At 36.9% G+C, this 22,944-nt stretch overlaps 1 protein-coding gene across 1 annotated transcript in view; it reads right to left on the reverse strand.

The window, feature by feature from the left end:
* Positions 1 to 22,944, reverse strand: part of LOC129724341 (mitochondrial glutamate carrier 1-like) — a 469,805-nt gene that overhangs the window by 74,776 nt on the left and 372,085 nt on the right. The window lies entirely within an intron of this gene.

Raw genomic sequence — 22,944 nt, forward strand, 5'->3', positions numbered from 1 at the left:
CCCGGAAAACATCTCTGATCTATTTGCTGATCTTTTTCAACAAAATTATACAACTTTCTCAGAATCTGATCGTGATTATACATTCTTCATCAACTTTCCTGAGTTTTCCAACTATTTCAATATTGAACATGTCAGCGCACGCGAAATTGAAGATACTTTAAAAGCTCTGGATGCATCTAAAGGTCCGGGACCTGACGGAATTCCGCCAGCATTTATGAAACATTAAGCTAAAGAGCTAACTTCCCCACTGTTCATGATTTTCAATATGTCGCTGGAATCCGGTTGCTTCCCGAAATTCTGGAAAAACTCATATCTAGTGCCTGTGTTCAAATCTGGTAAAAAATCCGACATTAGCAACTATCGAGGCATAGCCATTCTTTCTTGCATACCTAAGCTTTTTGAAGCAATAATAAACAAAAAGTAATTCCACCAAATAAAAAATAGAATTACTCCAACGCAACACGGTATTTTCAAACGTCGCTCAACAACAACTAACTTACTCGAGTTTATTAGCTCCTCTCTGAACGCAATGGATAAAGGAAATTATGTTGAAACCTTATATACTGATTTCAGTAAAGCTTTCGATCGCATTGATATACCCCTGCTTCTCTTCAAATTACGGAAAATTGGAATTCATCCACAATTACTCAAATGGATTGAATCGTATCTGACAGATCGTCAACAACCAGTCAAATTTAAAGGCGTACTATCGAAACCTATTCAGGTAACCTCGGGAGTTCCTCAAGGCTCTCACTTGGGCCCTCTACTATTTATATTATTTGTAAACGACATTTCCTTTATTCTAAAACATGTAAAAACTCTTATTTACGCCGACGACATAAAACTTTTCATTGAAATTAAAAACGCTGATGATGTAAACATTTTTCGTAACGAGATAAAATATTTTTATATTTGGTGTAAAAAAAGCCTTCTTCAGCTAAACGTAAAAATATGTAGTTCGATGGCTTTTGGCAGAAAAAGAAACATACCAAGCATTATTATTTCCTTAATAGATCAGGTAGTAGAGAAATGTGAACGAGTTAGGGACTTAGGAGTCATACTTGACTCAAAATTAACATTCACTGATCATTACAATACAATTATCAATAAGACTAGTAACATGATCAGTTTTATAAAACGTTTCTGCTATACTTTCCAAGATCCATACACAATAAAAACACTTTATAATTCCTATGTCAGGTCACTTTTAGAATACTGTAGCATTGTATGGTCTCCGTTTTCTGCAACACATGTAGACAGAATAGAATCAGTACAAAAACAATTCCTGTTATATGCACTTCGTAATCTACGATGGACGTCATTTCCCCTACCATCATATGACGAACGCTGCAGACTTATTGGCATCCAATCATTAAAAGCCCGTCGTGAATTCGCAATGATGTCATTTGTTAACGATATCGTATCTCAGCGTGTCGACTCACCCGAAATATTATCAAAACTCAATTTTTAAATCATCAACGAAACAATTATGCTAAATACGGGCCTAATAATCGAATGATGTTAGTGTATAACAAACACTGTGAAGCAATTGACTTTTCTATGTCGAGAACTAAATTAAAACAATATTTCAATTCAACGCGCAATTTAAATCGGTAGAATACATTCATTGTAATAATCCGTCAAGTAAAGAAACCATTATTCAATTAGGTATAAACTCTTTTTTTTCCTCTTTCACTAGTATAATTAACATATAGCAAGTAAGTTAGTTATAAGCATATGTAGTCTACTTTTTTTTGACGAAATAAATAAATAAATAAATAAATAAAGACAGGAATCAAAAGGCTTGACAGGGTTTAAAGAAGGAAATGGCATGAGAAAATATGAAAAGTCGCCGAAAGAGATATACAGCCCTTGAGGATAGCGGTCAAATGGCATAACACAGTTGGAAAAATTGAAATACGAATGAAGGCGTGAAGGACGAGGAACCCAGCCGATAACAGTTAAATAAATAGAAAACTTGGGGAAATTGAATGACTAGAATGACCTGGAAGGTGGTAATGGAAAATAAAGAATCAAAAGAAATTGGAACAGCATTTTTTTTTGTGAAATGCAAATGTTAACATGGGAAAATTATATAGTGAACAAAAGACCTCATGAAAACGAGATTTGATTAATTTAAAATAGCTAATTGCCCAATGAGAAATAGAAGAAGAAAATCGATTGAGGATGTATTGGGAAATTTTCTGTTATGGAGATATCTTAAATGACGGAAAACAATAGAACTAGGAGAGACTTTGGACAAAAGTCTAAACAAGGAGACTGCTGACTATTCTAACTTTAGTTAAGGACGAGCAAATGTAGACAACGGGGATGGTTACTCAGAATGATTGGCGGGAGTGCAAATTGAGTGAAAGGAAAACAATCTGTCAGGAGTCTCTAAAGCGGGCGGTCGCACCTTCGGACGGAAGGGGGAGAGGTATTATGCAGGCAACTGCATATTAAGGTGAAGTGTATGTAATGTAAGTATGACAGTAGAAAGTGACGATACATTTGCAAAGACTACGGATTTAAAAAAAGAGATTCAAAAGATTAATAATATAGTCGAGAAAGTGACGATACATTTTTATTGCAAATAGAAGATGATATGAGGTGTTAAGAAGACGCCAGCAGTTAGACGAAAATTGTATATGCAGACAGAGGAAAAAACGATGAATATTTAATCAAGGCGGTTTGTACAATGAAAACATTTATTTATGAAACAGACAAAAAATACCTGACAAAAGAATAGAAAAGATTGAACCGATGCGGTTGGTTCGATGAAAACATGACGAAACAAAGATAGAGAGACGAAAGAATAATATAGCATGTGGAAACAAATTTATTTTAATAAAAAAATGTTATTAGGAGAAGAAGGAAAATATTTGAAGAGAAATTAAGATGAAGAAAATAGGGGACCAAAGCAAAGCATTTAAGCTACGTAATAAAACCGAAGAAAGTTATTTGAAGAACATTTGATGAAAAAAAAATTCATAATGGGCCACTAGTTAAACTTATATTTTAACGCGGAAAGTAAAAGCCTAATACAGATAAATGATATGTGTCGAAATGATTTTTAATGTAAAACCAAAAAAAAAACATCAAATATCAAAGCATGATGGAAAAAATTGGTAAATAATGCACATTTGAAATGTTATGTTTGTAGAATCGGATAAATCAAATACTAAAAATGATGTACATCTTAGTAGGGGAAGAGAAACCGAATTATGTTATCCGAAAATAAGAAAAATACGGGCCTAGATTGTAACTAGAAGCCTAGGGTAGATAATAGAATGTAAGAATCCCGTACGCGAGTGAACAGTAATTTTAATAAGAAAAATACGGGCCTAGATTGTAACTAGAAGCCTAGGGTAGATAATAGAATGTAAGAAGCCCGTACGCGAGTGAACAGTAATTTTTAACAACAAGTGGAAAAAGTAACGAAACCAAAAAAAAAGAATTGATGAAATAGTGGTAAAAAATAAATGCACCACTTGCTAAGTAGGCAGCTAGCATCTAAGAATTAACAAAGAGACGAGTTCCCGATCATCGAAGACGACCGAGGTGATTACAACGGATGCTGGGATGGGGGCATACCATGACGCCCAGTACAGCGCGAAAAGGAAAGCAGACGGTTGCGAGGGGAGTTGCACAGCGGGTGTCTATGGTCGAGATGGAGGTAAAGCCAAACGATATTAACAAAAGGAGACTAGCAGTTTTCGACCGCTGAAGAGGTCAGATATGCAACAGAATTCAATCAATGGTCGAGCTAGAATCGATACTTCAGCGCGAAGACGAATACATCTAACTACACATCGAAGGGTGTAATAATTTATTCCAAATATATATTACTCATTGAGAGTTATTGACTTCTACAAATGAGGATTCGAGTCCAAAGCCAAACAAGACAAAATGACGCTATAAAATTTTGCTCTTGTTATTTCCGCACTAAGATTTTAAAGTGTGCGCACATATGTTAGCGGGTATTTGGACACCCCGTGCAGGCGGTTAGAGATGCTAAACCAAGTGACTGCATTATGCAACAGAGCCGGTGGCAAACGCAAATCTGTTCGCCACACGGCGCGTAACAATACTATAAGCCAAACAAATATACAGCCGATCTAGGTCAAAGGAACACGGCTAACCCAACATTGAAGTTCAACAACAAACTCTGAACAATCGTAAAACAACCAGCTGAACTGCAGTCTTAATAAAAGTGCAATGGCAACCATTGAACTATTGTAAATAACCCGATGAAGCCTTGAAGATGAGTTCGCGAAGATGACACTACAACCAACCGATGAGAACCTCTACTGCAAGACGCACCCTCCCGTTTCAAACCCCCTGTAGCCCAGCGCTTGAACACGACAGCCAAGCAGCGGATATCTTCAAGATGCAGCCACCAGGCGAGCTAACGTTTTGTTAACTTTATATGAAGAAATATCATGTCCGACAATGTTAATTTATGTAGAAACGATATGTAGCACCATTGTACTTGATTGAATTTTACGTGCCGAAGAAAAAAGGCATATTATATAAGAACGAATACACTGGGGTCTTTTTTTACGCGGTTGATCTTATCGCTTTTTAAAGGTTAGATTAGATATACTTAAACTAAACTTATTTGATACCGAGTACAAATAGTCTTCTAAATCACCTAAAAATAATCCGCGTTATTGTAAAAAATTCGCGTTTAGTAAAACGCATAAAAACGAACCGCGTAAAAAAAGACCCCAGTGTATGTACATAGTTTCATGAAAACGCGAAAATAATTGTAATAAAAAAGCACACCTAGCAGCCGTCAGAACGGACCATGTGAACATTGTCTCTTCTAGATAATGGCCAACTAGGCGGGGTGGCAGATGTGACGTCACACCCCGCGCCGAAATACCTAAATGTTCCGTCACGTAGGATTTTGTCATACGGTACATTTTAGCTTAGTCCGAAAGAAAAGGAGCCTTCTGTGGAATGTAATGAAAACAGGTATAGTGTAAACCGGGACGCGGCCTTCTGCCGTTGTCCACCAAAACAAGATCATTTGTAAAGAAAGCAGGAAAATTTTGAAGAAAACCGCGAACGGTTCTGCTATGCAAGCGTTGGCGAAAACACTTTGCCTTCCGCGATGAATAGTTAATAAAGCCACCGAGGCATTGCGTAACTCGGTAATAAACAAAAAGTACTCGACAAACGGTAGCGTCGCCTATGTTCACGCGCGGGTTCTTAGCGCTCACGCTAGCGCACGTGTTTGAAAACACATGTTATGGCGCTCTCAATCAGAATGCCCAAAATGTACTATAAGTTAAGCACGAGAAAGAGACAGACCAAGAAATGCCATAGGCCAGTATAGAACAGCTAGGTATCTGGTGACCGGATCGAAGGGGAAAAGCCTTTCGTTCTGAGTTACCTGTAGGGTCCTATTTAACCTTTTGTGTAAATAAGATAAGTTTAATCTACCGCTCAAGTCTCGAGTATTGATTCCGCGCCGACTGCGCGTACCTTTTGTTACCGATTTGTTTAATTGTATTATAACATCGTCTTCTTTTCATTGTGCTTGAAAAAAAGCTCGCGTTGTTCCAATCGCTAAAATCCATTGATTCCGATTACCGTCCAATCAGTATTCTGCCCGCTCTATCAAAGATTTTTGAAAGTTTAGTTGCGAAACAAATGAATACCAATTTAATGGACAACCAACTATTATGTACTCTTCAGTCTGGATATCGCAAACACTGCAGTACTAACACTGCCCTCATCAAAATAGAAAACGACATTCGTTGTGCATTGGATCGAAAACTTGTCACGGTTTTAGTACTGTTGGATTTCAGCAAAGCATTTGACTCTATAAGCCATAATCTGCTTCGTACAAAATTGAAAAATTTGTTCTCGTTTGGAAATAGCGCTATCAATCTAATCTACTCATATCTTTCGGGCCGTTCACAATATGTAGAGTTTGATAACGCTGAATCTAATTTGTCTGCTGTAACGAGCGGTGTCCCACAAGGATCAATTCTGGGACCGCTCTTATTTTCGATGTTTATAAATGATCTTCCAGAGCAGTTATCGTACTGTCTATCATCGCTTTTTCTCCAATCGTCAAAAATTTGGTTATACTCATGGATAATCATATGAAGTGGGATGCGCAAGTATCGGTGGCATGTAGAAAAGTATATGGGTCAATGCAATCTTTAGTTGCATTGCGGCATTTCACTCCTCAAGCTATCCGGCTACAACTCGCGAGATCTCTTATTGTCCCCTTATTCGATTATGGCAATGTACTTTACGAAATGTTTCTCACGAAAACTTCAAAAAATTAAAATTGGCTTTTAATTCTGTCAGACCTACAAAATATTATTCTAAGGACCTCCGTATTTCTCGAGATTTTATACGTTTTCTCAATTGCCCCGATCAAGAAATCTTTTTCCGCCAGATGTGCTACCGATATTGGTAAAAAAAAACTTTCCGCCATCGTAGTGTCTGTTTATGGAACCGCCTGCCAGACGTGTGCAAACGAGCTATACTCAACATTTGAAAGATCGTGCAAATTGTATTTTGCTCAATTGGATTAAATAAAAATAAATTAAACTGATCTGCAGAGGTTACTCAAAATGTTGTGTGCACAAGCTTTGAAAACCATTATTAGGATATTTGTGTAGCAAATGATTGGATAGATAAATAAATAAATAAACATATGGTTCAAAAATTATGTAAAGAAATGTTATCCAGAGATTGTTTAAACTCACCCATTTTTATTAGATATGGCTAGACCCATTTTCACAAAATTAATCTCGAATGAAAGATCTAGCTGTCCCATAGGTTGCTATCGAAATTCATTGTAATCGGTTGGTAACTTTGTCCGTTATTTATAAAAATGTGCCATCACGTCATAAAAGCAAAGCATATATAAAAGCCAGCTTAAACTCACTCACTTTTTTCAGAGATGGTGAGACCGATTTTCATGAAATGAGTTGCAAATAAAAAGTCTAGTTGTCTCATAGGTTGTTATTGATTTTCATTGTGATCGGATTTTTAGTTTAGAGGTTATGTATGAAAATGTAAACGAAACGACATTATATCAAAAACTACGCAACCGATTTTAACAAAACTGGTGTCAAATGAACCGGCTGTCCTGAAAATTCTTAACTAGTGATAATTATAGTGATTGTACATGTGGTTCAAAAGCTATTAAAAAAAACGTTTTCCGGAGGCTGTTAAAACTCAATCATTTTTCGTAGAGATAGCTGAATCTATTTTTACAATATTACTGTCGTATTAAAGGTCTAGTTACCTCAAAAGACCCTATTGAATTTTATCGTAATTGGACTATAACTTTGTTCGTTATGTGTAAAAAGGGAAATCACGTTTTGTAAAGAGACATATTCGTGAGACTGCTTAAGGTCATTCAATTTTTTCAGAAAATTAGTCTCAAATAAAAGATCTTGCTGACGCATAATACGCTATTTAATTACACTGTTATTGGACTTTATCTTTGTCCGTTATGTATCAAATTGTAAAAATCACGAAACTTTATTACCACTATTTCAACGTTCCCGGCACACAGTGGGAACAAACTGAAAAAAGACGGACAAAAATCTTTTTCGATGTTTTAACATATAGGTGTCTTTTGAGAAGTTTTGTAACATGCGATTTTAAATATTTTAACATATCCGTTGAAAATGTTATTAAAGGGGTATTCAGTCAAAATAAAAGCAACAACATCTAGTTGCAAGATATCAAATTTAGGTCTTCGGCAAAGTTGTAGAACTATAACATTTATGAAATTTTCTCGAAGACACTAAGTATCTATATTGTAAAACCATTGAGCTATAGCTAAATTTCTGTCAACACCCCCTGAAAATCAATTCATTGAATTTCTTGAGTTTGAATCGCATTTAATCAAGTTGACATATTCTATAAAGTTGTTGATATCATCAAGATACACAACTTTTTCTAAGACTTCAGTATCGTATATCGAATTGCTCAGAAAATTAATTTTAAGACAAAATTTTACTCATTTTTTAATTAATATATCTCAATGAGTGGCACTTTGTGGCAGCCAAAATTAGCATTATTTAATCAGTCGTTGTATACACTAGAAGTGTACGAAAAATCATGGCCGGGTATGATCGGGTACTATGGTTTTCCCAGCAATGTTTTCGATCATACTAATCAAATTTCTGATGACCTTGTCTACGGATTTCACACTAACTCAACCAGATGTTGGCAGCAGTCTCTCAGAATTTCTTGAAACTTTGTGGATGTGTAAGCTTTTCTAAACTTATCTAGTTTGCAAATTACTTTACTCTAATATATGCAAAGATATGAAAATTTTAAGCTTTTTTATAATGGATATATCTAAATAATTGTAAGATATAGAGAAAACTTGTCAAGAGATAACATACAGAGAATTGCCTGAATTTTTATTCAAAACTCAAAAATCTACACACTGAAAAAACTGGTTCTGAAAAAAACAAAAAAAAATATTTAAATAAACAGGTAAGCTCCAATTTCTTAGAACTTTAATTTTCATTAAAAAAAATTTAGCTATCAATAATCTTCTGAGCATTTTAAAAAGGTCACTTTTAAGGAAAAAAAATGTTTCTAACAAAAAAAGTTATGTCCAACATTGTTTCATGTTGAAAACATTCCAAGGACACGACAAAATTGTTAGAAATTTTGGAAGTAGAATACTTCTCTCAGGAAGTTCGGCTACATAGGGATATGAAATGAAAATCTGAAACCTTTCGGTGAAAATAGGTCCAATTTCAAATGCTAATAAATCGGTTAGTATTTGATGGAATTCCTTCGTTTTTGCAGCAATAGATTGGAAAATCTTCTAAGATTCTTCCCAAAAGAAGATAACTGTAATTTTATTATTCACACTATTGTACTATTGAAATATTCAAGCCTTGTCAAAACGAAAAATTCGACCTCTGATTGGACAATGGTCAATCCTTTTCGAAGCGCAAAATTAGATTGATCTGATTAGTCAACGTTTATTTACTAGAAAAAATGACTGACACGCAAGCAGCCGGGTTATCTTTCTTGTAAAAGTATTCTACTTCAACCTTGCGGTCGTGGCTTTGCACACAACCCTCCTGTTATTTTTTTTTTCTTAAAAGTGCCTATTTTAAAAAATTTTCTATATAAAAACGATGTGTTAAGAAATTTAAACTGGCCTTTTTTTATTTTGACTAATATTGTAAACTTTTTTCAATTCATCAAGCGTTAGTGAAACCAAGCAAATATGCACAATTTCTACATTTTTAATTGCTTCTTTTTCACTTGCGAAACGGATCAGAAAATCAACAAAATAAGAACCAAAGCGGAAGGAATTGAAGCTACATCTGATAAGTTTACTTACAACTTTATTCCATTCTATATTCATGATATCTTTCAGAAAATCATTTTTGAGTAAAAAAAAGTTAAATAAGATAATAAAAAATTCGCCACTCGCAGAAAGCACTCAGTTTGCTAAGGCGAATATGTGTACATTTCATTGAAATCGTAGCCACTCGAATTTGAACGTCTGGTCTTTCAAAACCATCCATTGTAGTTAACAAACCTTTAGCTGTATAGAAACATTATCTTAAATCAAGTTGATAAAACTTTGGTAAAACCAAATAAACGGGTTCGATACGGCAACAGTTTGATACGGCAAGAGGCACTGTGACTTTATACTTACTGACTAGTTAGGTAAGCACCAATATTACTTATTTAGATGACAATGCAATGACAATTTTTGTAAGCACTTATTTTTTGTAAGCACTTATTACTTATTTAGATGACAATGCAAAGACAATTTTTGTTTTTAAGATCTACTTCTTTTAGTGTACGATGTCAAATTCAATTTTTCCAATATTTTTAATGAAAATTCAGACAGATTCCTAAATGCCATCCCTCGAAAACTTCTCTCTATTCCTCTTCATTATTTAGATATATCATATTATACAAAAGACATAAAATGTTCAGACCTTTTCAACAGTTAGTCTAAATAAATTATCGAAAAAAAGTTTGCAAAGTTGCTTTGTTTAGGAAAGCTTTCATATTTACTAAGTTACAATGAATTCTGAGAAGTTGCTACCAACATTTGGTCGAGCTAGTGTGAAATCCGTAGACAAGGTCATCAGAAATGTGATTGGTATGATTGAAAAGATTGCTAGGAAAACCATAATACTCGATCATACCCGGCCATGATTTTTCGTACACTTCTAGTGTATACAACGACTGATCAAATAATGCAAATTTTGGCTGCCACAAAATGCCACCAATGATGGTGATCGGCGATAAAATCGACGATAAACATCCGATCTTTTTCAGTGCGTAAGTCAATTTCGTCTCTCAGTCGATTGTAACAATTATCGTACGATATGCTAATCCGAGTGAACCAACTCGGCAGGGCCGGCGTTTCATGTGGGTAGTATGGGTAGTAGTACCCACTCGGAAAATATTCATGTGGGTACTTACCCACACGGAACAATCGAGCAAGACCAAATAAAGTAATGTTGCGAGCGACAGATTTTTCGATGGATATTGTTGAGCGAGAGGTTATAAATCTACAGATTTATATACAGTTGTAAAGTTTCTCAGGGGAAAGGATTATTTTTTCAATTTTTTCATTTACGATAGAGAATTTTATTTACGATAGAGTTCTAAGTTTTATTTACCATCGAGTTCTAAAGATTACCAATGTTTTCTCGTAAAAATTTCCCACGCCAAATTTGAGCTCAATTGGACTTCGGGAAGTAGAGCCTCAAAGCGGTCAAAGTTACAGTTTTTTTTATCTCTTGTGTGTTCTGATGTAGCTCGAGTCTCCCAACGCAAAAATTTCCATGTCTCTGATTTTTTTTTATTTTCAAACTATTTTTTATAATATAACATCAGATCTCATCAGAAGTCCGAAGACAAAATTTTTGAGCCCTAACGTTTGCGTTAAAAAAATGCTCCAATAATGCCGATTGTTCATGGGTTAACCTTTACACACACTGACGAAACTACCCATGTAGCATCAATCACAGTAACCCATGAGTCAGCAGAAAAAAATTGACTCGAACTCTAACCGTAATGGTGAAAACAGTGAAGCTACTCCGTTGAGACGTGTGCGTGATCAACGAAGCGGCCGCGTCGAAAACGGACATTGTACGGAATGCTTGTTCCGGTATCTACAACATCGTGGCACTGTTGGACTACAATCAGAGCATCGAAAGAAAGACCGGTTCCGTACGGCCGACGACCTTGAGCGACAAGAAACTCCAAAGAATGCTGAAGAGGAAGACCGAGGGAAAAGTAGCTACATGTACGCTTGATCGGGAGGTCGGTGCAACCGGCCAAACAGTGGTAAAGTACCTGGCGAACATGGACTTCAGAATGCAGCAGTTCCGTCCATTGGTCACAGAGCTGCAGGCAATGACGCAGTGTCAGCATCTGAATAAGTCGAGTCGATTTCTCCGTCAAATCGCGACGTGATGGTAGTGGTGGACGCCGAAACCTATCTCACCCTGGATGGCAACGGCTGGCAGGGCACTCCGTAATTTACTTTGCCCACGAAAGAACACAACAGCTCTACAAAACGATGATTCACTCCTCGCTGATGTTGGTCGGTGTCGAAAAGTTTGGTTAAAACCTAGGAGGGAGAAACGAATACACTCAAAACAGAGAACACGGACATGCGTCGTTTTTTGATAGCGTGTAGCAATCTTTTTGCTGTAACGCGTGCATGACTCAAACGAAGTTTTTATTAACGTCAGGAATACTGAATGTGCAAATTTGTCTGTAAAACACATTTTTTTCGAGTCTGAATTTTTTCAATTTGCCGTTGTATAAAAGTCTCTTCAGAGTTTTGAGTTCATATATATTTGCGCAGACATTCTGAAAATGTGTACGAGAGCGTAACCTGTGAGGCTGGTTTTTCAGGGATTCAAGCAGTTTCAAAAATGTTACAATCCTACATCTCACTATTTTGTGAAACGAGAATCAACATTCGGCCGTGATGAATTGTATTCGAAATAGTAACCAAAGCCTTAAATCCAGAAAAAACGCAAGTTTAATAATCGAAGTTCGCTAACATGATTATTACTTAAAGCTTATAAGATTTATTATTTTACGTAAAAATAAATTAAAATATTTTGTAAAACGACAATGCATACGAAAACTGGTTGCGATGAATATTTTTTCAAGCAGCGCGATACCGTTCAGTTATAGCAATACTCTTTACAAAAAAAACGCTTTTTGCCTTTCTCCTAGAAAGGTATAGCAATCACTGCAAAAACTAAAGGTATAAAAGTGCTCAAAAGGGCCGGATGTCGTATATCACTCGACTCAGTTCGACGAGCTGAGCATTTTCTGTATATGTGTGTGTATGTAACGCTCTCCCAATCTCACTCGATTTTCTTAGAGATGGCTGGACCGATTTCAATGAAATTAATTGCAAATGAAAGGTCTAGTTGCCCCATAAGACCCTATTAAATTTTATTGTAATCGGATTTTTAGTTTCGAGGTTATATATCAAAATGTGAAAATCACGAAAAATCAATATCTCAGAAACTACAAACCGATTTGAACAAAATTAATTTCAAAAGAACGGGCTTCCCTAAAAAACCATTAACTTTTGAATTTTATGAAGATTGAACCTGTGGTTCAGAATTTATGGAAATAAACGTGTTCTGGAAACTATTTAATCTCACTCATGTTTCTCAGAGATGGATGGACCGATTTTCATAAAATCAGTGTCATATGGAAGGTCTTGCTGCCCCATAAGACCCTATTGATTTTTTTTGTAATCGGACTATTACTTTGCCTGTTACGTTTAAAAATGTAAAATCCAGGCAGACTTCCTGAAATCTCGCTCGTACAAAAAAGAGACAATGCGCTTTGCGCTACAAGTCTCGTTTCTCATTCAGTCGTTTTGTGCTGTGCGCCACATGCGAGCGAGAGAACTTGGAATACGTACGAGCCATGTCTCGTCGCATGGAATTTCTTTTGCGACGTACACGAAGATATCTCGTCTCTCAACGTAACGAGCGCGGTGCATGGGCGTTGCGCACACGAGACAGCTTGCGCGCAAATTCTCGTGAGTTCGTCTCGCGAGCTAGTTTCACATATTGCTTTGCGCTGATGGCGCAAGAAAGAAATTGATTTTGCCCAGAGGGATGAAGGCAGGAGATTTTATGTGATTTATTATTTACGGTGTTATAGGAGCTTGCGTCAGAGCACCGTTTGAATAATGAATGGTGTGTAAACTAATTCATTTGTTTATCAATTCATATGTTGATTAATCCGACTTTTGTTACCATTTATATATATAATATTATTTTCTTTGCGAACGGTATAAAAATGCTTGGTATTTTCAACTGAAACAAATATATTAGATGCAGAGTGTTATGTTGGTTAACGTGGAGATGCTGTGAGTTTCTGTCGTCGTTTAAGATGTCATTGACTATTATATAATAGAAACCATTTCAAAGAAAATCATATTCAGTTTTGTACTTATAAGATTAGATGTGATTTTTAATTCGAGTACAAGCCTTTCGGGAGTTAAAAATAACAGAACCACTATACAGTGTTGAGAAGTCACCATTTGTGATTGGACACACATACTCATTATTTACTAATATTTATCATAAATACCTAAGCTACTAACAAATCCCCCCCTTAAAAAAAACAAAATAAAAAAGAACAGAACCACTAAACCAATATAATCAATTTTATATTTTCCAATACATGTTGGGGGTAAAGGTGAATTTTCAAATAAGGTATAGATATTGCAAATCAGATATATGATTCTAATGCCACATTAACTCTAGTGCGACTATATATACTCGTATTCATAGTAATCTGATCTTTTTTTGCTGTTAGGGGAATATTACCTTGTGCAACAATGGGAACTTTTGTAATAATCTTAGTAACATTGTTTTATGAAATTTTCCAACTAATGCACCCCCAGAAGGGTCTGAGGGCTCATACTGTATCGAAGACACAAATCTTTGAGTAACTGTGGGAGACGCGTTGCTCGAATCATGTCGCTGATACATGATGCTTTCGATACCGGAGACGAAAATGCAATTCAATGCTACGGTGTTATATTATCTAGTAAATATATGTTTTATAATGTGTAACATGGAATTTATGAATGAATTTCAACCATTTCAACGTTCGATTCGTCAAATGCGGAGTGTTAATCCTAGAAAGATAGTCTGCGGCAATTTGAGTGTTATCATGCCAAATGTCCTATCATCATCGAATATCTACCATTTTTGATTTGGCTGAATCTCAGCACACGTACCTGACTTAACAAACTGAATATTTTTCGCGGGCGGGAAATTTTTTCAGACTCAAGAGAATTTTTTTAAAAAAACATAAGTATTTTGGTATATGTTTGATTCGAAGCATTGTAGCTCAGAATCCTTCAGTTGTACAAAATAAACTGTCTGAGAATGAAATGCAGGGAACTAATAATGCTTACAAAAAAAATACACCGCAAAAAAACCTTTTTTGGTCAAAATAAATTATAAACAAACACCTTATCCTAATTGACAAACAAAAATTAAAAGTTAATTTTTTCCTCATTTTCTTTTCGAAGAAATCCGAAGTTATAACAAAATTTCTGGTTTAAATTTCAGGATGGTGGAATGAAATGTCAATATTTTTATTGAAGGTAAAGTTTTATAAAAAAAATCAAATTAAATATTTTGCAAACCATTCATGCTCTCATGATTTTGGGTGGAGGCGGGCATCGCACTTTTTGGACTAAAATGTCTATCTAAATAACTTATTTTGAGAAAAAAAGAACTGAGAAATCCGATTTTCCCGTTCACATGATTTAAAAATACTTTCGGGTTAATTCAAGCAAAATACTTTGTAGACCAATTAAAGTGAGTGTAAAATATTGCATTTTGAAGAAAAAAGTTAAATTTGAAATGGTGCTTCAGAGCATCTTTAAGCACAGCAGGGACTTTTTTATTCATGACTCAAAATTTTATCCCTAACAAACGAAGTATTTATTAAAAATGATTTAAAAACGGAAGAAAACCAGATGTAATTTTCCAAAAAAAAAAATAATGTTTATGATTTTTAGAGGTTTTAGTAAACATTTTCAATCAAAAAGTTCGACTAGCTTTTGTTGTCAAAGCATTTGTTTATAAGGTTTAGCAGAATGAACAAAATCTTAGAACCTCATAGAATCGTCGAAACATTACAGAAAAAGTTATGGACAAAAAACTAATTTTGAGAGGTGTTTTCCTTTCATTCAGTACTCGGTTGGATACAACTAGAAACAGTTGAACTCTTATGAGTAATACATTTCTTTTGACAAACTTTAAAATGCATACAGTCTGGTTTGCTACTATCTGCAACCTTCGCAGAAATATGGACTCAAAATATGGTTATTTTCAGCAAAAAAAAAACTAGAAATATCTTTACAACAAATAAAAATAGTAAACCAATATATTCTACAAAAATGCAAGGTTTAGCAGAATGAACAAAATCTTAGAACATTTTGAATTGTTTCGACGATTACAGAAAAAGCAATGGCCGAAAAATTAATTTTGAGGAGTGTTCCTCGTAAAACTCTGCTTCGTCATATCAGACGTACAGTTAGAAGATTACAGTGTTCAGCAACTCTTTTTCTTATATATACTCCTACAACTTTGCTGAAGAAAGCAATCTGGTATTTTGAAAATTAGAAAAAATAGTTTTTATATCTAACTACTAGGGGGATTGATGAAAAACCCGAAAATCCCAAAAGAAAGGCCTTGTTATATGGAATAAACTTACTGAAGACACTGGGTACATACAATCAATATTTCACAGTCGAATCTAAAACGATCACGGTTTTTCGAGTTTAGACCACTGTGGGTTTCTTTGAAAAAAATTTACTATTTAACTTTATTTTTTGCTAACCAAGATCTAGTGTTCATTAACAATTCACTCTGGCCCAAAAAGTTTAAAAAAATACACAGTTTGCCAAGTCAAACACGAGTGCAAAGTTCCATTTAAATCGAATAAAATTGACTTTCCCTAAAAGAACAGCACAAAATAAGTATTACTTTGAGCCTGGTACCCTAGAAAGTCTCACGAGCTCTGGCGCACGAGCTGTATCATGTATGTACAGTATAGGCGTCTCGCTCAATTCGTAGTGCGACGAAACAAAGCTTGCGCATCGCAATCCGAACCGAAAGAGAAGCGAAAGAGCAACCTGCAAATCGCATGTGACGTTGTCTCGTCTCGTCGCACGTACATGGAAATTCTACGAGCGAGAGAAAGATTTCTCTCGTCGCTTGAGAAAAAAGCACGTGCACAGGAAGTCTGAATCCAGGTATGAAAAGAAACATATTCCAAAGACTACATAAACTCACTTACTTTTCTCAGAGATGGTTGAACCGATTTCCACAAAATTAATGTCAAATGAAAGGTCTAGCTGCCTCATAACACCCTATGGAATTTTGCTGTAATCGGACTGTAACATCGCCTGTAATGTATCGAAATGTGAAAATCACGAAACTTCATTATCTTAGAAACTACACAACCGATTTGAACAATATTGATATAAGATGAACGGGCTAGTTAAGGGTTAACTGATGAATTACACGTGAACACGTGGTTTCAAATGTTGGCGTATAGGGATACGTTCCCTTTTCATTTGATTATAATTGAACTTAAGCAACCGTTATGTATTAAATTGTTAAAACAACGAAAGTCTATTTTCTCAAAGATTACACGACTTATTTGAACATAACTAGTGTCATTCAAACGAGTCATCTCTCAAACTTACAAATAACAAACTTCATAACAATTTGGTATGTGGTTCAAAAGTTTTGGAACGAAAGAAAGGCTAGGTGGATTAATTTAGGTTTTTCTCTTGGTTCAAATTGACAGTCAGTGACAGCTTATTCTGGTTCATTTTGACACTCACACAGCTTCGTATCCGTTTCTCCCTTCCAGGTTTAAACAAGCAAAAATCTGCAGACATTTTGAAAAAAAATGTAAATGTAAATAGATTCGAAAAAAAGTTTGCAAGCTAAGCAAAAAGTAACAATAAATGTTTTAATTTAAATATGGTTTATTTGACACGGCACGATACAATTTTAAGTTTAACTGAGCCAAGTACACTTTTTATTAATTCTAGATTAGCGGGAAAAGGAGGGAGGCCTTTTTTTTTATTTCTCGCGGCCGACTACGAGCTAGTGGGGATTAAAGGTGAGAGGAGGGGAGTTACAATTCTTGCTTTAAACTAATTAAGATATACGATCTATTTGTGCTTCGACTGGTGTTCTTTTTGTTTTTCAAACATAGATTTAGGCTCTTCGTGTTCGTGTCTCCAGCGTCGTATACGGGTATTCTGACAAATAGACAAAAGAATATTAAATTTTAATGTCAGTCTTTTTAAAATAACAGTACAGTTGTGTCATGTACTGAATATCACCGCTTCCCAGAATGTCTCTAACGGGAACGTTCGGTTGTTTTCCTCGGGCCCGGAGGGAATCTATAAGCTCGGACCTAACATCACAGAAGTCGGCACACGACCAAACAACATGCTCGATGTCATGGTAGGCATCGCCACAAACGCAGTGATTACTGTCTACAAGCCGTATACGAAAGAGATGCGTGTTTAACGTGTAGTGATTGGACATAAGTCTAGACATCACGCGAATGAAGTCCCGACCTACATCCAACCCCTTGAACCATGCTTTTTTCGATACCTTAGGAAAAATGGAATGTAGCCACCGTCCCAGTTCATCTGAGTTCCATGATGATTGCCAACTGTTGAGTGTTCTCTGACGCAAAATGCTATAAAATTCATCATAAGCAATTGGTCTTACATGAATATCGCCATCAATAGCACCCACCGTAGCTAAAGCGTCAGCCTTTTCATTGCCCGGAATGGAACAATGAGAAGGGACCCACGCTTAGGTAACCCGGTAATTTTTATCTGTAAAGCACTTAAAAACCGCCGTATATTTGTGTGCTTCACAGTCTTCATCGATCGCAGAGCTTCAATGGAACTGAGACTGTCTGTGAGGATTAAGTAGTGGTCTATGGGCAGGGTCTCGATGATCCCAAGAGAGTACTGAATAGCGGCAAGTTCTGCGACGTACACGGAAGCAGGAGCATCGAGTTTGTAGGAGGCGGTAAAATTTTCGTGAAAAACACCGAAGCCAGTGGACTCATCTAGATGAGATCCGTCATTGTAAAACATTTTATCACAACTAACATGTTTGAACTTATTGGAAAAAATCTTAGGGATCTCTTGCGGTCGCAATTGATCCGGGATACCAATAATATCTTCTTTCATGGTGGTGTCGAAGAATATAGCATTATTAGAAGTATCTAAAAGTACGACATTGGAGGAATCGTATGAAGAAGGATTAATATACTGAGCCATGTAGTCAAAATATAAAGTCATAAATCTGGTTTGGGATTGAAGGTCGACCAACCTCTCGAAATTTTCAATTACTAATGGGTTCATAACTGTGCATCGAATTAGCAACCGATAAGAGAGATTCCAAAAGCGATGTTTCAACGGAAGGATACCCGCTAGCACTTCAAGACTCATCGTATGGGTCGACTGCATGCAACCTAAGGCAATACGCAAAAAACGATATTGTATTCGTTCCAGTTTGATCAAATGTGTGTTTGCTGGGGAGCGGAAGCAGAAACACCCGTACTCAAGAACTGACAATATCGTTGTTTGGTATAACCTTAGAAGGTCTCCTGGGTGGGCACCCCACCATGTTCCATGGTAATCGTACGAAGAAAATTAATCCTCTGTTGGCATTTTTGTGTCAGATACCTAATATGACAAGCCCAGGTGCATTTAGAGTCGAACCAGACCCCGAGATATTTAGCGACTAAAACCTGAGAGATCGTTTTACCCGTTAGTAGGAGCTGCAGCTGAGCTGGGTTATGCTTCCTAGAAAAACGACCAGCTCAGTTTTCTCCGGAGAGAATTCGAAACCCAGCTTAAGAGCCTATTCAGACAAATTATCTAAGGTATCTTGCAATGGTCCTTGCAGATCGCTAGCTTCGCTACCAGTAATGGATACAACGCTATCGTCTGCAAGTTGCCTTAGCGTGCATGAATTTGCAAGACATTCATCGATGTCATTGACGTAAAAATTATATAAGAGAGGACTTAAACATGAGCCCTGGGGAAGGCCCATGTAAGTAATTCGGGAAGTTGTCGAATCGCCATGTGAGAAATACAGATGCTTTTCTGACAACAAATTGAGCAAAAAGTTATTCAAATTTGTCGAAAGTCCCTGCGAATGAAGTTTCGCGCTTAAAACTTCTACAGAGACAGAGTCAAAAACCCCCTTAATATCCAAGAACGCAGAAGCCATTTGCTCTTTTCGAGTTGAATTTCAGTAGAAAGCAACGCTAGGCAATCGTTCGTCCCTTTGCCCCGGCGAAAGCCAAATTGAGTATCTGAAAGTAAACCATTTGTTTCGACCCGTTTGTCTAACCGTAAGAGGATCATTTTCTCCATTAATTTCCGGAGGCAAGAGAGCATATCAATCGGCCTATAAGAATTGTGGTCAGAGGCAGGTTATCCGGGTTTTTGAATAGCAATGACTTTTACCTCCCTCCAGTCGCGCGGAACAATGTTCAGCTCAAGAAACTTCCAAGTCCAATAAGCGACTTTTTGCAGAGTCGGGTAGATTCTTCAACAAGTTGAATTTGATTCTATCCAACCCTGGAGCTTTATTGTTGCACGAGAGGAGAGCCATCGAAAATTCCAACATCGAAAATGGAGGCTCTTCCGTAGCTACTAAAAACGCGTCGCGAAAGGTTTTCTGTTCCGGTACAGAGTCCGGGCAGACCTTTTTGGCAAAATCGAGTATCCAGCGGCCTGAATATTCCTCGCTCTCATTAGAAAGGTTACGTTTCCGCATGCGTCTGGCCGTGTCCCAAAGAGTGCTCATCGCTGTTTCCCTTGACAACGCGTTTACAAACCGCCGCCAGTATCCGCGTTTTTTCGCTTTAATAAAACTCGTCATCTGTCTATCCAGTACATCGTACTTTCGGAGTAGATCAAGAGTACCGTGTTTTCGGTAGGCCAAATACACCGAGGACCTTCGCGCGTACAGTTCAGAGCACTCTTTGTCCCACCACTTGTTGGGAGGACGCTGTCTAATCGTTACCCCGGGTATCGGTTTCGTCTGAGCTTGAGTCGCGGCGTCGATGATCAAGCCAGAAAGGAACGCGTATTCGTTACGCCAGGGTATTTCTTCTTTGGGCTTGCAACGCGGCGTCGAGAATCAAGCCCGCGAGGAGGTTGTATTCTTCAAGTGGTGGATGATGTTGAATCGAATCGACCGTTTTTGAAATCATTTCCTCGTATAACTTCCAATCGACATTCCGTGTGAGGTCATACGGAATATCAATTGGTCGCATGCGAGTTGACCCGTTATTAATTGAAATAAGAATAGGCAAATGGTCGCTACCGTGAGGATCGAGGATTACCTTCCATGTGCAATCCAACCGTAGCGACGTCGAACATAAGGATAGATCCAAAGCGCTTGGGCGCGCTGGAGGTTTCGAGATACGTGTCATTTCACCGTTGTTCAAAATAGTCATGTCGAAGTCATCGCAAAGGTTATAGATCAAAGAGGAGCGGTTATCATTGTAAGAGGAACCCCAAGCCACACCATGAGAGTTGAAGTCTCCCAAAATCAAACGTGGCGAGAGAAGAAGTTCTATTAAATCAAAGAGCAGCCGTTGCCCAACCTGTGCTCTGGGAGGAATATATATTGAGGCAATACAAAGCTCTTTACCTTGTATTGTCATTTGACATGCGACAACTTCGATGCCTGGAATCGAGGGGAGGTTAATACGATAGAAAGAATAGCACTTTTTAATCCCTAGAAGTACTCCTCCATATGGGGTGTCTCAGATAGTAATAATATTATTAATAATGATAAAAAATCTAAAGTGAATACTTCACCGAACGTCTAAGTCACGACCTCACGGCTGATAGTAGGATCAATCGAGTGTCTCCGCAGAACAAACAATGACGATCCAGCTTCGTGTTGTGAAACAGTGGCCGTATCCTACACGCGACCTTGTAGATGCCACTTGTAGTTGATTTCCACTCGCTCGATCGTATGGTGGTCCGTGCTGCTAGCGGGGTAACAGCGGTGCGGGAGAATTATTCTTGCTGATATATCAGCTGCGTATCAGATCACTGGCGGGGTAGCCTGCCCCTACCAGTGTGCAGAAGATGTTTCTGCCGATAAACTGCAGGCTATTGTTATCGCATAACACAAGAACTAATCGAAAAAAAACACCCGTACGATAACTCGTGTATTGTTATTTTGCGAATCAAACGGAGAGAAACAATTTGCGTCTAATCGAGACGAAAGCAAAACAACGAATGACAATAAATGTTTGCAAATCGGAAAAACAAAATCGCCCACGGACTCTGAAAATCTGCATTTCACAGACAAGTCTAATCTAATCTAATCTGTAAATTTGGTATCCCTGTTTTTACTGCCTTTCGGTTGTTCTACACGGTAAGAAAGGAAAAACCATTAATGGGTACTTTTTCAACCATTTCGCCAAAAAGTGAGCCAACCCATTTATTGTCGCTGCAGCACTACTCTGCAATTTGCTGGTGAGTTCAGCGACGCGAAGATTTCTAGCGATGTCATTTTGTATGATTATTTCTCGCACAGTACAATTCAGTTCTAATGTTATTTGATTAAATTGATTTAAATTGTTATGCGACTAGAAAACAATCAAAACTATTAGAAAATATTACAGTCGCATATTTCGGGACATTTTATGTTGAATCAAAGACTACATCATATTAAAATACTACGAAATTCGCTGGAAAATCCTTGTCAGACGAGCGACTCGTCGCTTCCGATTTTTTTTTAGCATACACAATAGTGGGTGAACTCGATTTACCCATTAACGGGTATACCGATTAAACGTCAAAAACTGGGTACAATTTCACTCATTTTGAGAAACGAATTGTCTCAAGGAAATGGGTGAAATTTTACCCATTATTAAATAAACGGAAATTTTGTGATTATCACTCAAAAAAAAATAACGAAAAGAAGTGAAAGTGAAATCAATTATTCTTAATTATTTGCAAAAAAGGAATCTTATTGACAAATACAGCAGTATTTTATCTGCTATCATCAATTGTCAGAATCGCTATTCTCTGCAGCAAAGTCAATACCATACGGATAGTGAACATTCTAGACCTAATATGAAAAAATCTCACATTGTAAAATTCTATACTTGATATAACATACTGTTCACCTTGCAACTCCTTGAACGACGCAGTATCGCAGAACGAATCGATAGAGCTAAAACGACGCTTGAAGTTTTTTTTTTTTCACCCATTAATGGGTAAACAAATGACCCAATTTTCTCTAAGAACATGTCTTTCTAATGCGTACAATTTTACCCATTTTACATTTTTAAATTTACCCATTTTTTTGACAGCCGCATATGACAGAAAAAATTGGGTACAACAATACCCATTAATGGGTTTTCGACTCTTACCGTGTACGGGTTGCAGTTTTTTCCACGGGGATGGCATCGCTGTCAGCTACCATACATTTGACGCGTTACCAACATCACTGGCACTGGCACCCGAAAAATGGTCAGTTTACCCTTATCTTATGTTGATTCGGGCAAACCGGCTAAATGTTGACTGCAATCATTGATAGCATATCAGACAGTTTTGAACAATTTCTTAAGGTTTTTACACGGTATGTGATATTCTAAGTGATATTTAGTACATTAATTGGTCGGCGTGCGACCAGACCGAACCAAGCGCCAAAAACATTATTTCGAGTAATCGGCGATCGAAGTTTACTCACCCCGTATGCTTTCTGCAAGCTGCTGCAGAGGACCTTTGTTATAATACCAGTTTAAACGGTTCAAATGATTTCGTTTTTTCATGAAAGATAGATTATCAATTTTACCATCCAATAGTGTTAA

The sequence above is a fragment of the Wyeomyia smithii genome, chromosome 2 (genome assembly GCF_029784165.1).
Source record: "Wyeomyia smithii strain HCP4-BCI-WySm-NY-G18 chromosome 2, ASM2978416v1, whole genome shotgun sequence".
NCBI lineage: Eukaryota > Metazoa > Arthropoda > Insecta > Diptera > Culicidae > Wyeomyia > Wyeomyia smithii.